Source organism: Capricornis sumatraensis, chromosome X, assembly GCF_032405125.1.
Source record: "Capricornis sumatraensis isolate serow.1 chromosome X, serow.2, whole genome shotgun sequence".
Classification (NCBI taxonomy): domain Eukaryota; kingdom Metazoa; phylum Chordata; class Mammalia; order Artiodactyla; family Bovidae; genus Capricornis; species Capricornis sumatraensis.
In genome coordinates, this window is record NC_091092.1 from 65,412,195 (window position 1) to 65,424,856 (window position 12,662).

Below are 12,662 nucleotides of genomic sequence, written 5' to 3' on the forward strand. Positions count from 1 at the left end.
AATGTAAAATAAAACCTGATGTTTATTAACATTTCCACAGCTTTCACAGCCCACAAGGAACAAAGATCTCCTACCCTCAGTAGGTTTTTTTCCTACCTAGTATTTAAACCAAGCTGCATAACTGGCAGTGTACTCACTTGGAATGACTTTAGTATGGAAACCTACCACCTTTGTAATCTAGGGTGTATTCTCTCACAGATTGCTTGGTATTTTTAAGTGAGTTAACATTAAACTTAAAACACTAACCTATTCTATTTGCATTCTTTACCCCGCTGTGAGTAGTCCAGGAATTGCAATTATAAATGCTAATCCATAAAATAATGAAATAGAAAGTCAGTATCAGGCTTCCATCTTGTACTCTAACACAGTCAGTGTCTGGAATACATTATTTGGAAGCTGTCACTACAATAAGGAGACTTATAAGTCATTGAACATTAGGACCAAGTCATTCTCAAGTCATGCAATATATTTCAAATATTTTCAACATTTTTAATGCTACCTAAACTATTGCTGTTGTTTCTTGGTAGAAATGTAGTTTACAAATCTGAATAATAGGTATTTTCATAAAATACTCTAAAATAATACATTAAATAACCCAAGCCACAAAAATTTATAAGGTTCGGATAGAGAACATTTCCAAAAATGACTTTTGTTCACAAAGAAATTGAAGTTAAATCTCACTCTATCAACTTTGCAGTAATAAAGTTCTCCATTAATGTAAGACAAGCTCTGCTTTTAAATGAAGACAACTTTTAACAACCTTGACCTTACACAGAGGCACTATTACTCAGTTCATTTTTCATTTACCATGCTGATGCTATTTTTTTTTTTTACTATACATCAATATTGTATATCAATCTAGTATGAAATATTCATTTTTCTCATTTAATATTTCAATTTTATAAACTGAATCTCTTCTTTCTACTCGTTTGGGCTATAATTTTTTTAAATTATTTTTACTTTATTTTACTTTACAATACTGTATTGGTTTTGCCATACATTGACATGAATCCACCACGGGTGTACATGAGTTCCCAATCCTGAACCCCACTCCCACCCCATATCATCTCTCTGGATCATCCCTGTGCACCAGCCCCAAGCTTTTATTTAATTCAGTGTTGTTATTCTGTTTGTCCTTGCCCTGTTTATGGCTTCCTAACTCTTCCTAATACTGAAGATTTAGATTCCCACTCCACCTTTCCTCCCTTTGTATTCATGCATTTATTCTCTCATCTGTATCTCTATATCTGCTTTTACAAATAAGTTCATCACTTTAAGGACACTCTACTCCTATATAGTCAGTCATCTTCTGTTATAATATTTACTGTGTTTCAGGAAAATCCTTTATAACGTTTGAGTCTTATTTTAATAGTCATAGGGGAGACAACATCAGATCTGGCTATAGAGTCTCACACCACGTTTTACTGTGTTGGAAGGAAATTTTCAAAATTGTTTGCCTAGTTAAGCAATTAACTACAGAGAAATCTATACTTTCTAATTGCTTCTCTATGTCTTTCTATTTATCAGAATTCAAGCCTATTAACTTTATTAAAGCCCACCTGATAACTCTTTGTACTCGCCCAGCATAAAAGTTTCAGTGCTGTCTTTATGCTCACAATCACTGAGCTTTATGCTCTCTTCCTGATGCTCTCTCTGTCTATGAGCCAGTTGTTGACAGTATATTTTGGAAGCTATGAGATTTAAACAGTTATTTTCCAAATTTCTTGGTCAATCTCATGATTTGATGTAGTAATGACTTCATCGCTTATTCAAACATCCAATAAACAAACATGCACTAAGTGCCCATTCAGTTTGTGTCTGGCATTGAAAATAGGTATCAGGGTTACAGAGATCAAAATGTAAGCTTGACAATGGCAATGGCTTTGGTCTGTTTGTTCAGTGATATATTGTGAGAAACTAGAATATAGTTTCTTCTGCTTTTGAAGAGCTTAAGGTATAGTGATAGAGATGTGTATTTGACCTGCTACTTAAAATTTATGATTAATTCTTTAGTGAGAATCATTGTGTGATAAATACTTCCAAACTTGTTTAAAGTTATCAGTGAACAAAACCATATTCAGATTCCTTTGTTTATATTAGTGGAAAGAAGACTTGTATCTTTAGAGTAAACTAATTAGAATCAAGATTGTGAAGATGCTTTATAATCAATAGCATTCTAAAAGATAGATTTATTCTTACTTTTAGAACAAATAATCCTCAGTATAAGATATCCCTAGCACTTAAAGTTCCCGCACTACTTTTCAAAGAACACAAGACTTACAACATAAGAAAAGACTATGGAGGACACTGTAGAAAGATGGAAAAGATTATTCTTGATAGATGATCTTGCCATACTTATCTTTAAGAGCTTTATTAGCATCAGGCAGATGTTTACATATTAATCAAGAAAAATTAAACATGTGGTGGTTTAACTAGAAAATTGTTATTTGGATGACAAATAGGTTGAAAGGTCCATCATTGCAGCACCCTGTTTCTGCTAAAATATTAATTGCATTACTAATTTCTGTAATGGTTTATTTTACAGGGCACAAATAACCATGTAATTACTCTTTAACTGAATGATAATTGCTTGTTGGCAATTATTTGTTTTCAGTTTAATTACAAGGTTATTTGTACTCTGTAAAATAAAACAGGGCCTTTTGAAAGTTTCCACCCAAATGACTCAGTGGATATGTCACCCAAGAACACTATTAACAAAAGTTTATGGACCTTGGCCAACAATCCCCCAAAGAGCAAAGCTCCTATTAAACAGCTCAGCTAAATTTTTGAGAGCATTATTTTTTTTAATCAACATTTATAGGTGGTTTGGAGGGAAATTATACCAAAGAATCATTATTTTCTCTGGGTCCAGGCCATTCTGTAACACAATTTATCCTGTTATGTATTTTACCATTCATTCTGCAAACTTCTTCAGGAGAAATGAAATAGTAACTAAGCTTCCTGAGATTAAAGAATAAACCAATTGAAATATGTATCAACAATATTTCATTTTTGTGCAGTTAAAGTGGATTACCATCAGAGTTTACAAACTCTGTAGAGTTGACAGGTCCCTAAGAAAAAATTCCATAGGTCTTCTGGTGTCAACAGTTTGTAAGATATCCATTCCAAGTTGTAGTAACATAACTGATACTTTGCTCATTAAGATTATTAAATTTCACTTGGAGCTACTTTCATTTTGTGTGATCAGCTATTTGTATATGAATCAAGAACTAAGAATTGAGAAAGGTAATTTTATTTCAAAGAAAAAATCTTGTTAATGAATTAATTAGTGATTTCATGAGCCTTCAATATATTTAATATAAACCATACAGTTAGCACATGATTTAGCAAAGAATCACAAGATCATATTATCCTCTTCAATGAAAATTTGGCTTACTACTCTTTAAAGAAACACTCATAACATTTTGGGACAAACTGAGAAAATTGCTGAAGTGATAGTGGCAGTTAAGTGTGGTATTAGCAGCAACTTGTAAAGATTGCTGCAATTGGATTCCCAAAGTGAATATAGTAAAGTTGCAGGATACAAAATCAATACACATAAATCACTTGCATCCTTATACACTAAAAATAAAAATCAGAAAGAGAAATTAAGGAATCAGTCCCATTCACCTTTGCAACAAAAAGAATAAAATACCCAGGAATAAATCTACCTAAGGAGACAAAAGTGCTGTATATATAAAACTATAAGACACTGATGTAAGAAATCAAAGATGACATAAACAGATGGAGAGATATACCATGTTCTTGAATTGGAAGAATCAACATTGTGAAAATGACTATATTACCCAAACCAAAATACAGATTCAGTGTAGCTCTTATCAAATTACCAATGGCATTTTTCACAGAACTAGAACCAAAAAAATGCACAATTCATATGGAAACACAAAATACCCTGAATAGCCAAAGCAATCTTAAGAAAGAATGGAGCTGGAAGAGCCATTCTTCCTGACTTCAGGCTATACTACAAAGCTACAGTCATGAGACAGTATGGTGCTGGTGGTGTTCAGTTGCCCAGTCATGTCTGACTCTTTGCAACCCCATGGACTGCAGCATGCAGGTCTCCTTGTCTCTCACCACCCCCCGCAGTTTGTCCAAGTTCATTTTCATTGTGTCGATAATGCCATCCAGACATCTCAACCTCTGACACCCTCTTCTCCTGCCCTCAATCTTTCTCAGTATCAGGAGCTGTCCCAATGAGTCATGTGTTCTCATCAGAGGACCAAAATATTGGAGCTTCAGCTTCACCATCAGTCCTTCCAGCAAATATTCAAGGTTGATCTCCCTTAAGATTGATTGGTTGAATTCCTTGCTGTCCAAGGGACTTTCAGAAGTCTTCCCCAGCAACAAAACAGAAATATAGACCAATGGAATAAGAGAGAAAGCCCAGAGATAAACCCACGCACCTATGGACAATTTATCTTTGACAAAGGATGCAAGAATATACAATGGAGAAAAGACAATCTCTTCAATAAATGGTGCTGGGAAAGCTGGAGAGCTATGTATTAAACAAATGAAATTAGTATACTTCCTAACACAATTTAATATAGGCTTTCTTGAATTAAAATAAGGTGTCACTGTTCAAAAGTCTGATGAAGAAAATAGTAAGTTAATACTCACATTTGGATACATTCCAATGGCAAAATAAATTCAGAATTTGCCTCCTCAAATCCCACCACCTTGTTTTATCAGTAACAGAAGCATGCTTTCAGTTGACAAAACTGTAAAGTTGAGGGTAATTTTGATTCTCCCTCCACCTCTCCCTTCATTTTCAGTCTCCTATATTTTTATTCCATTGTAATATGTGTTGCAGATTTCCATCTCTATACATTCCTGTTTTTAACACCCTACTTCAGGCCTTTATCACTTCATGCCCAGGTTATGTTCAACAGGTTTTCATTGCTCCAATCTATTCTACATAAAATGTAGTCTGAATTTTTGGTGAAACATCCCTTTCACCATGTCATCTTTTGCTCTTCAATATTTCCTGACTGCATACAAAATAAATTCTAAATGCTGTAGTCTCACAATCTGCCCCAATATACCTTTTTTGTCTTTTTTATCGAAGTACTTGTTAAATTGATGTTTTACTCCAGCTAGCTGGATGAGTAGATTCACTATCTACTAAGCACAGTACTTGATCTTAGAATCCTTCCATTCGGAAATATCTTCAAAGTATTAGGATTCCTGGGGACAAATTTTATTAAGCTCCACTGTCTTGGAAAGATTTCATTATAATCTGCTGTAAATACTGCTGTTTTTCTGAAAGACTACTGTCTTTTACTTTGTGTCATCATACAGGCTATCTTGAATGATGATCACAATGGGAACTTGAGCTCCAGATTTAAGTGTGTGTGTTCAGTTCAGTTCAGTTCAGTTGCTCAGTCGTGTCTGACTCTTTGCAACCCCATGAATCACAGCACGCCAGGCTTCCCTGTCCATCACCAACTCCCAGAGTTCACTCAAACTCACGTCCATCAAGCCGGTGATGCCATCCAGCCATCTCATCCTCGGTTGTCCCCTTTTCCTCCTGCCTCCAATTCTTCCCAGCATCCGAGTCTTTTCCAATGAGTCAACTCTTTGCATGAGGTGGCCAAAGTACTGGAGTTTCACCTTTACCATCATTCCTTCCAAAGAACACCCAGGGCTGATCTCCTTCAGAATGGAACGGTTGGACCTCCTTGCAGTACAAGAGATTCTCAAGAGTCTTCTCCAACACCAAAGTTCAAATGCATTAATTCATCGGTGCTCAGCTTCTTTCACAGTCCAACTCTCACATCCATACATGACTACTGGAAAAACCATAGCCTTGACTAGACGGAACTTGGTTGGCAAAGTAACATCTCTGCTTCGCAGTATGCTATGTAGGTTGGTCATAACTTTTCTTCCAAGGACTAAGCATCTTTTAATTGCATGGCTGCAATCACTATCTGCAGTGATTTTGGAGCCAAAAATAAAGTCTGACACTGTTTCCACTCTTTCCCCATCTATTTCCCAGGAAGTGATGGCACCAGATGCCATGATCTTTGTTTTCTGAATGTTGAGCTTTAAGTCAACTTTTTCACTCTCCTCTTTCACTTTCATCAAGAGGCTTTTTAGTTCCTCTTCACTTTCTGCCATAAGGATGGTGTCATCTGTATATCTGAGGTTATTGATATTTCTCCCGGCAATCTTGATTCCAGCTTGTGCTTCTTCCAGCCCAGCGTTACTCATGATGTACTACACATATAAGTTAAATAAGCAGGGTGACAATATACAGCCTTGACATACTCCTTTTCTTATTTGGAACCAGTCTGTTGTTCCATATCCAGTTCTAACTGTTGCTTCCTGACCTGCATATAGGTTTCTCAAGAGGCAGGTCAGGTGGTCTGGGATTCCCTTCTCTTTCAGAATTTTCCACAGTTTATTGGGATCCACACAGTCAAAGGCTTTGGCACAGTCAATAAAGCAGAAATAGATGTTTTTCTGGAACTCGCTTGCTTTTTCCATTATCCAGCAGATATTGGCAATTTGATCTCTGGTTGCTCTGCCTTTTCTAAAATCAGCTTGAACATCTGGAAGTTCATGGTTCACATATTACTGAAGCCTGGCTTGGAAAATTTTGAGCATTACATTACTAGCATGTGAGATGAGTGCAATTATGCGGTAGTTTGAGCATTCTTTGGCATTTCCTTTCTTTGGGATTAGAATGAAAACACCTTTTCCAGTCCTGTGGCCACTGCTGGGTTTTCCCAATTTGCTTGCATATTGAGTGCAGCACTTTCACAGCATCATCTTTCAGGAGTTGAAATAGGTCAACTGGAATTCCATCACCTCCACTGGCCTTGTTCGTAGTGATGCTTTCAAAGGACCACTTGACTTCACATTCCAGGATATCTGGCTCTAGATTAGTGATCACACCATCGTGATTACCTTGGTCATATAGATCTTTTTTGTATAGTTCTTCTGTGTATTCTTGCCACCTCTTCTTAGTATCTTCTGCTTCTGTTAGGTCCATACTATTTCTGTCCTTTATCAAGCCCATCTTTGCATGAAATATTCCCTTGGTATCTCTAATTTTCTTGAAGAGATCTCTAGTCTTTCCCATTCTGTTGTTTTCCTCTATTTCTTTGCACTGATTACTGAGGAAGGCTTTCTTATCTCTTCTTGCTATTCTTTGGAACTCTGCATTCAGATGCTTATATCTTTCCTTTTCTCCTTTGCTTTTCACTTCTCTTCTTTTCACAGCTGTTTGTAAGGCCTCCCCAGACAGCAATTTTGCCTTTTTGCATTTCTTTTCCATGGGGATGGTCTTGATCCCTATCTCCTGTACAATGTCACGATCCTCAGTCCATAGTTCATCAGGCACTCTATCAGATCTACTCCCTTAAATTTATTTCTCACTTCCACTGTATAATCATAAGAGATTTGATTTAGGTCATACCTGAATGGTCTAGTGGTTTTCCCTACTTTCTTCAATTTAAGTCTGAATTTTTCAATAAGGAGTTCCGGATCTGAGCCACAGTCAGCTCCCGGTCTTGTTTTTGCTGACTGTATAGAGCTTCTCCATCTTTGGCTGCAAAGAATATAATCAATCTGATTTCGGTGTTGACAATCTGGTGATGTCCATGTGTAGAGTCTTCTCTTGTGTTGTTTTATGAGGTTGTTTGCTATGACCAGTGCATTCTTTTGGCAAAACTCTATTAGCCTTTGCCCTACTTTATTCCGCATTCCGAGGCCAAATTTGCTTGTTACTCCAGGTGTTTCTTGACTTCCTACTTTGTGTGTTCCTACTTTGTGGGTGTGTTAAAACTAGCCAAAATAATATTTTTCATGTCTGGCAAGAAAAATCATATTGGTAACTATTAGTACGTGCATAATCCCATGATGATCTCAAGAGTTAACATTTCATGTTTGTAAATCAGAAAATTTATAAATATGCTGTTAACATCACAATTCTGAAGACATTAGGAATAAAATTTTTAGGAAGCTGATCACTATTAACATCAATCTATGATTAGGAATCATACTCAGAAGCATACATTCAAATGATAAATACAGAAACCAACTTTCTTGCTGATTTAAAATCTTCTTAAAATTTGCTCAACATGGATTAGTATTAGCAACCAATATTAAAATAAAACTACTTTAAACAATCTTAGATATTCAGTGTGGAGCAGTGGAAAGCACTAAGACTTTAAACCTGAGTTTGGTAGGCAGAATTCCAAAATTCTCCTCCATCCAAAGATTTCCAGTCCTAATTGCTAAAACTATGAAAGTAATGAAATATTACATTATGTTACATGGCAAAGGGGATTTTCCAGATGTGATTAAAGTAACTAATCAGATGACTCTGAATTAATGGGAAAGAAAATCTTGGCTCAGACGGTAAAACGTCTGCCTATGATGAAGGAGGTCTGGGTTTGATCCCTGGGTCAGGAGGATTCCCCTGGAGAAGGAAATGTCAACCCACTCCAGTACTCTTGCCTGGAAAATCCCATGAACAGAGGATCTTGGCAGGCTACAGTTGATGGGGTCCCAAAGAGTCGGACATGACTGAGAGACTTCACTTCACTTTCAAGATTATCTAGGTGGACCCAATCTAATTGCATGAACTCTTTAAAAACTTAGAAAATCACAGAACATACCATTACTGGTTTAAAGAGAGGGCTGTGTCAAGGAATGCGGGTAACTTCTAGAAGCCAAGAGCAACCCTGGACTGATACCCAGCTAGGAAATAGATACATAGGTCTTACAATCGAAATGAACTAGATTCTGTCAACAAGGTCAATGAGCTCATAAGCAGATTCTACCCCAGAGCTTCCAGATAAGAACCCACCCTGAATAGCACCTCAATTTCAGCCTTGTAAGACTGTGAATACAGTCAAGCTTCTCCAGACTCATGACAAATAGAACTGTGAGTCAACAAATGGGTGTTATTTTAAGTTGCTAAATTTGAGGCAACTGCTTGCACAACAGAAAACTAATATACTAGTTTTGACATTACTGAGCTGTGTGGCCTCTGGTAAATTACATGACTATTTTAAATGTGTTATTTCATTTGACAGTTGGAAATGTAAACTAAATAATCCATGAGTCTGATCACTAGAACTATATTTCTGGTAAAAAGCAGATAATTCATTAACTTCTAAGTATATGTAGTTCTCTATCTTCTCATACATCTATTTTAGTTCATATTTTAAGTAAAGCTGTTGGGTTGCCTATATGTAAAATTACTCCAAAAATGGGCCAAATGTGTACAAAAAGCAATAGCATTGTCTTCACCTTATTGTTGTGTGCAGAAAATTCATCAATATATATGAACACCAGTTTGAAGGCTAAAAGTTCTATATAACTTAAAAGAAGGAAATTATGACACGTGCAATAACATGGATGAAACTTGAGGACATTATGCTAAGTGAAATAAGGAAGTCATAAAAATGCAAATGCTATGATTCCAGTTATATACAAGGTATTCAGAATAACTGGGCTTCCCTGGTACTCAGGGGTAAAAAATCCACCTGCAATGAAGGAGACTTGGGTTTGATCCCTGAGTCAGGATTCTTCCCACTGCTCCCCACCCCCCCACTACCCAGAGAAGGAAATGACAACCCACCCCAGTCTTCTTGCCTGGGAAAATTTCATGGACAGACGAGCCTGGCAGGCCACAGTCTATGAGGTCACAAAAGAGAGGGACATGACTTTAGTGACTAAACAACAACATCTAGAAGAATTAAATACTCATGGAAGCAGAAAGTAGAAATATGTTTTCCAGGCTCTGGGAAGCAGGGGAAATGAGAGTTGCTGTCCAATGGGCATAGAAGTTTTGTTTTGCTAGATCAAAAAGTTCAGGATTGACACAAACACACTAAGAACTCATTTCAGTATTCTATAAACCTAACCCTAACCCTATCTCTGTAATGGCCTATATAGTAAAAAGTGAAAGTGTTAGTTGCTCAGTCATGCCTGACTCTTTGAGACCCCATGGACTATAGCCCACCAGGTTTCTCTGTTCTTATGGGGAAAAATCTTAAAAAAAAAAAAAAAAAAGAGTGGATATATGTATAATAGATTAACTTTGCTGCAAACCTGAAAGTAACACAACATTGTAAATGAACTATACCCAAATAAAAATTATAAAAAATAGAAAAACAATTTTAATAAGTTGAGATCTGTTTCATAACTATGTGATTATAGTTAAAATTCCTGATAGTTTGTTGGTTGGTTAGTCGCTGTCATGTGAGACTCTTTTGTGACCCCACAAACTGTAGCCCACCAGGCTTCTCTGTACATGGGATTTCCAAGGCAAGAATACTGGAGTGGGTTGCCATTTCCTTCTCCAGGGGATCTTCTCAACCCAGGGATTGAGCCCAAGTCTCCTGCATTGGCAGGCGGATTCTTTACCACTGAGCCACTGGGAAAGCCTTAACATTATTGAACTGTACATTTAAAATGGTATAGAGGATAAATTATATATTACACATATTTTACAAAAAAATCTTAAATAAATAAAATGCTTAAGATGATATACTTTATGATACATATGTTATACATATTTTGCCACAATTTTTAAAAGTGCTATATAAATGCAACAATAATATTACTATGTGAGTGAAAGTTGCTCAGTCGTACCCAACTCTTTGCGACCCCATGGACTACATAGTCCATGGAATTCTCCAGGCCAGAATACTGGAGTGGGTAGTCTTTCTCTTCTCCAGGGGATCTTCCCAACCCAGGGATCAAACCCAGGTCTCCCTCATTGCAGGTGAATTCTTTACTAGCTGAGCCACAAGGGAAGCCCAAGAATACTGGAGTGAGTAGCCTATCCCTTCTCCAGCAATCTTCTGCTTACAGTTAAAATCTCCAATGAAATCATTTTGAATACCAGAAATGTCTAGCCAGAGAGATATATCCTGCATTACATATTAGAAAATTAGTTTTCTCATCTGAATGCTAGTACTGAAAGAATTACCAACTATCTCCTACTACATACTTAATTTACATCCTGAAATATCCTTAATTGTAAGGCAAAATTCAAGAGCTCAACCTTTACATTTTAATTTCACAACTCTAATTTTTCTTAAGGTAACTGTAATACATGTGTATGCAGATTTTTTTCTCATTTTCCTACCCTATTCCTTACTTTGACAGGAAAACTTTTAAGGCGTTCCTCCCCCTCAAAACTTTGCCCCTCCATCACTTTCTTGCTTTGAAATTAAAATTCTCATCAATGAGAGAATAGCTCATAGCAGTTGACTAGGAAATAGAGAACTAAATTTTAAATTTTTTTGTCACTGATTGTGACATAATCATGGATAAGTTACTAAATTTTAGTATATTGGCATGAAGATCTTCAAGGTGGCCGTGGCAGTCAACATTAATTTATAAGGTTCCCTGCCCTCCTCATTTTCATTTTGAAGCCAGGTAAATTTGGGCTTCCCTGGTGGCTCAGATAGTAAGGAATCTGCCTGCGATGCAGGAGACCTGGGTTCAATCCCTAGGTCAGGAAAATCCCCTGGAGAAAGAGGGCATGGCAACCCACTCCAGTATTCTTGCCTGGAGAATTCCATGGACAGAGGAGCCTGACAGGCTACAGTCCATGAGGTTGCAGTCAGACATGAATGACAGTCTAACACTTTCGCTTTCAAATTTGGGAAGATTCAACCATCACAAGTAAATCTTGACACAGTGCAGCCTGGATACAGATTACACGTTTTTCTAGAAATACATTTTTCTTCCTAAATCAAGATTCCCATGAAGCAACACAATTCAATAGGCCAGCAAGAAACTGAGCCCAGAAACTGGATTTATCTTTGCCATTGATTCAGATTGTGACCCGGAGAAGCAACTTCCCAATACTTCAGTTTCATCATCTGCTAAATGGAGATAAATAAATAAAAATAAATAAATAAATCAAATAAATGAAAAGTATTTGATTCAAGGAATTATGAAGAATTGGAAACTCCCCTAAGTTCCTCCACAATAAAAGAATCTGCAAGAAGAGAAACAGCTAATGTGTGAGCACATTTGAGGAGAATTTTCTAATTTAAATAGATTTTTACTTTATTACAGTAGTTGCGTGGTACACATCAGTTCAGTTCAGTCGCTCAGTCGTGTCCGACTCTTTGCGACCCCATGAATCGCAGCACGCCAGGCCTCCCTGTCCATCACCATCTCCCGGAGTTCACTCAGACTCACGTCCATCGAGTCCGTGATGCCGTCCAGCCATCTCATCCTCGATCGTCCCCTTCTCCTCCTGCCCCCAATCCCTCCCAGAATCAGAGTCTTTTCCAATGAGTCAGCTCTTCGCATGAGGTGGCCAAAGTACTGGAGCTTCAGCTTCAGCATCATTCCTTAAGTGGTACACATATACCACTTAAAATGACAAAATTTTTCCCAATATAGGGAGGGAACGGGTGTAAAAATACATTAGAAACCTTTTCAGTTTACGTGAGGAAACTGATTATAAATGAGGAATGAGAGTATGCATTTATTTGGTGTGGTTTTCCTCTTGTTTTTTGTTTCATATCATTATCTAGACCATTATTCTTGGTGGTGGTGATGGTTTAGTCACTAAGTTGTGTCTGGTGCTTACAACCCTCTGTGCTGTAGCCCACCAGGGTTCTCTGTCCATGGGATTCTCCAGGCAAGAATACTGGAGTGGG

The 12,662-nt window shown here is 37.1% G+C and overlaps 1 protein-coding gene across 1 annotated transcript in view; it reads right to left on the reverse strand.

Moving 5' to 3' along the window:
• The window catches only part of DACH2 (dachshund family transcription factor 2), a 986,384-nt gene that overhangs the window by 671,915 nt on the left and 301,807 nt on the right, over window positions 1-12,662 (reverse strand). The window lies entirely within an intron of this gene.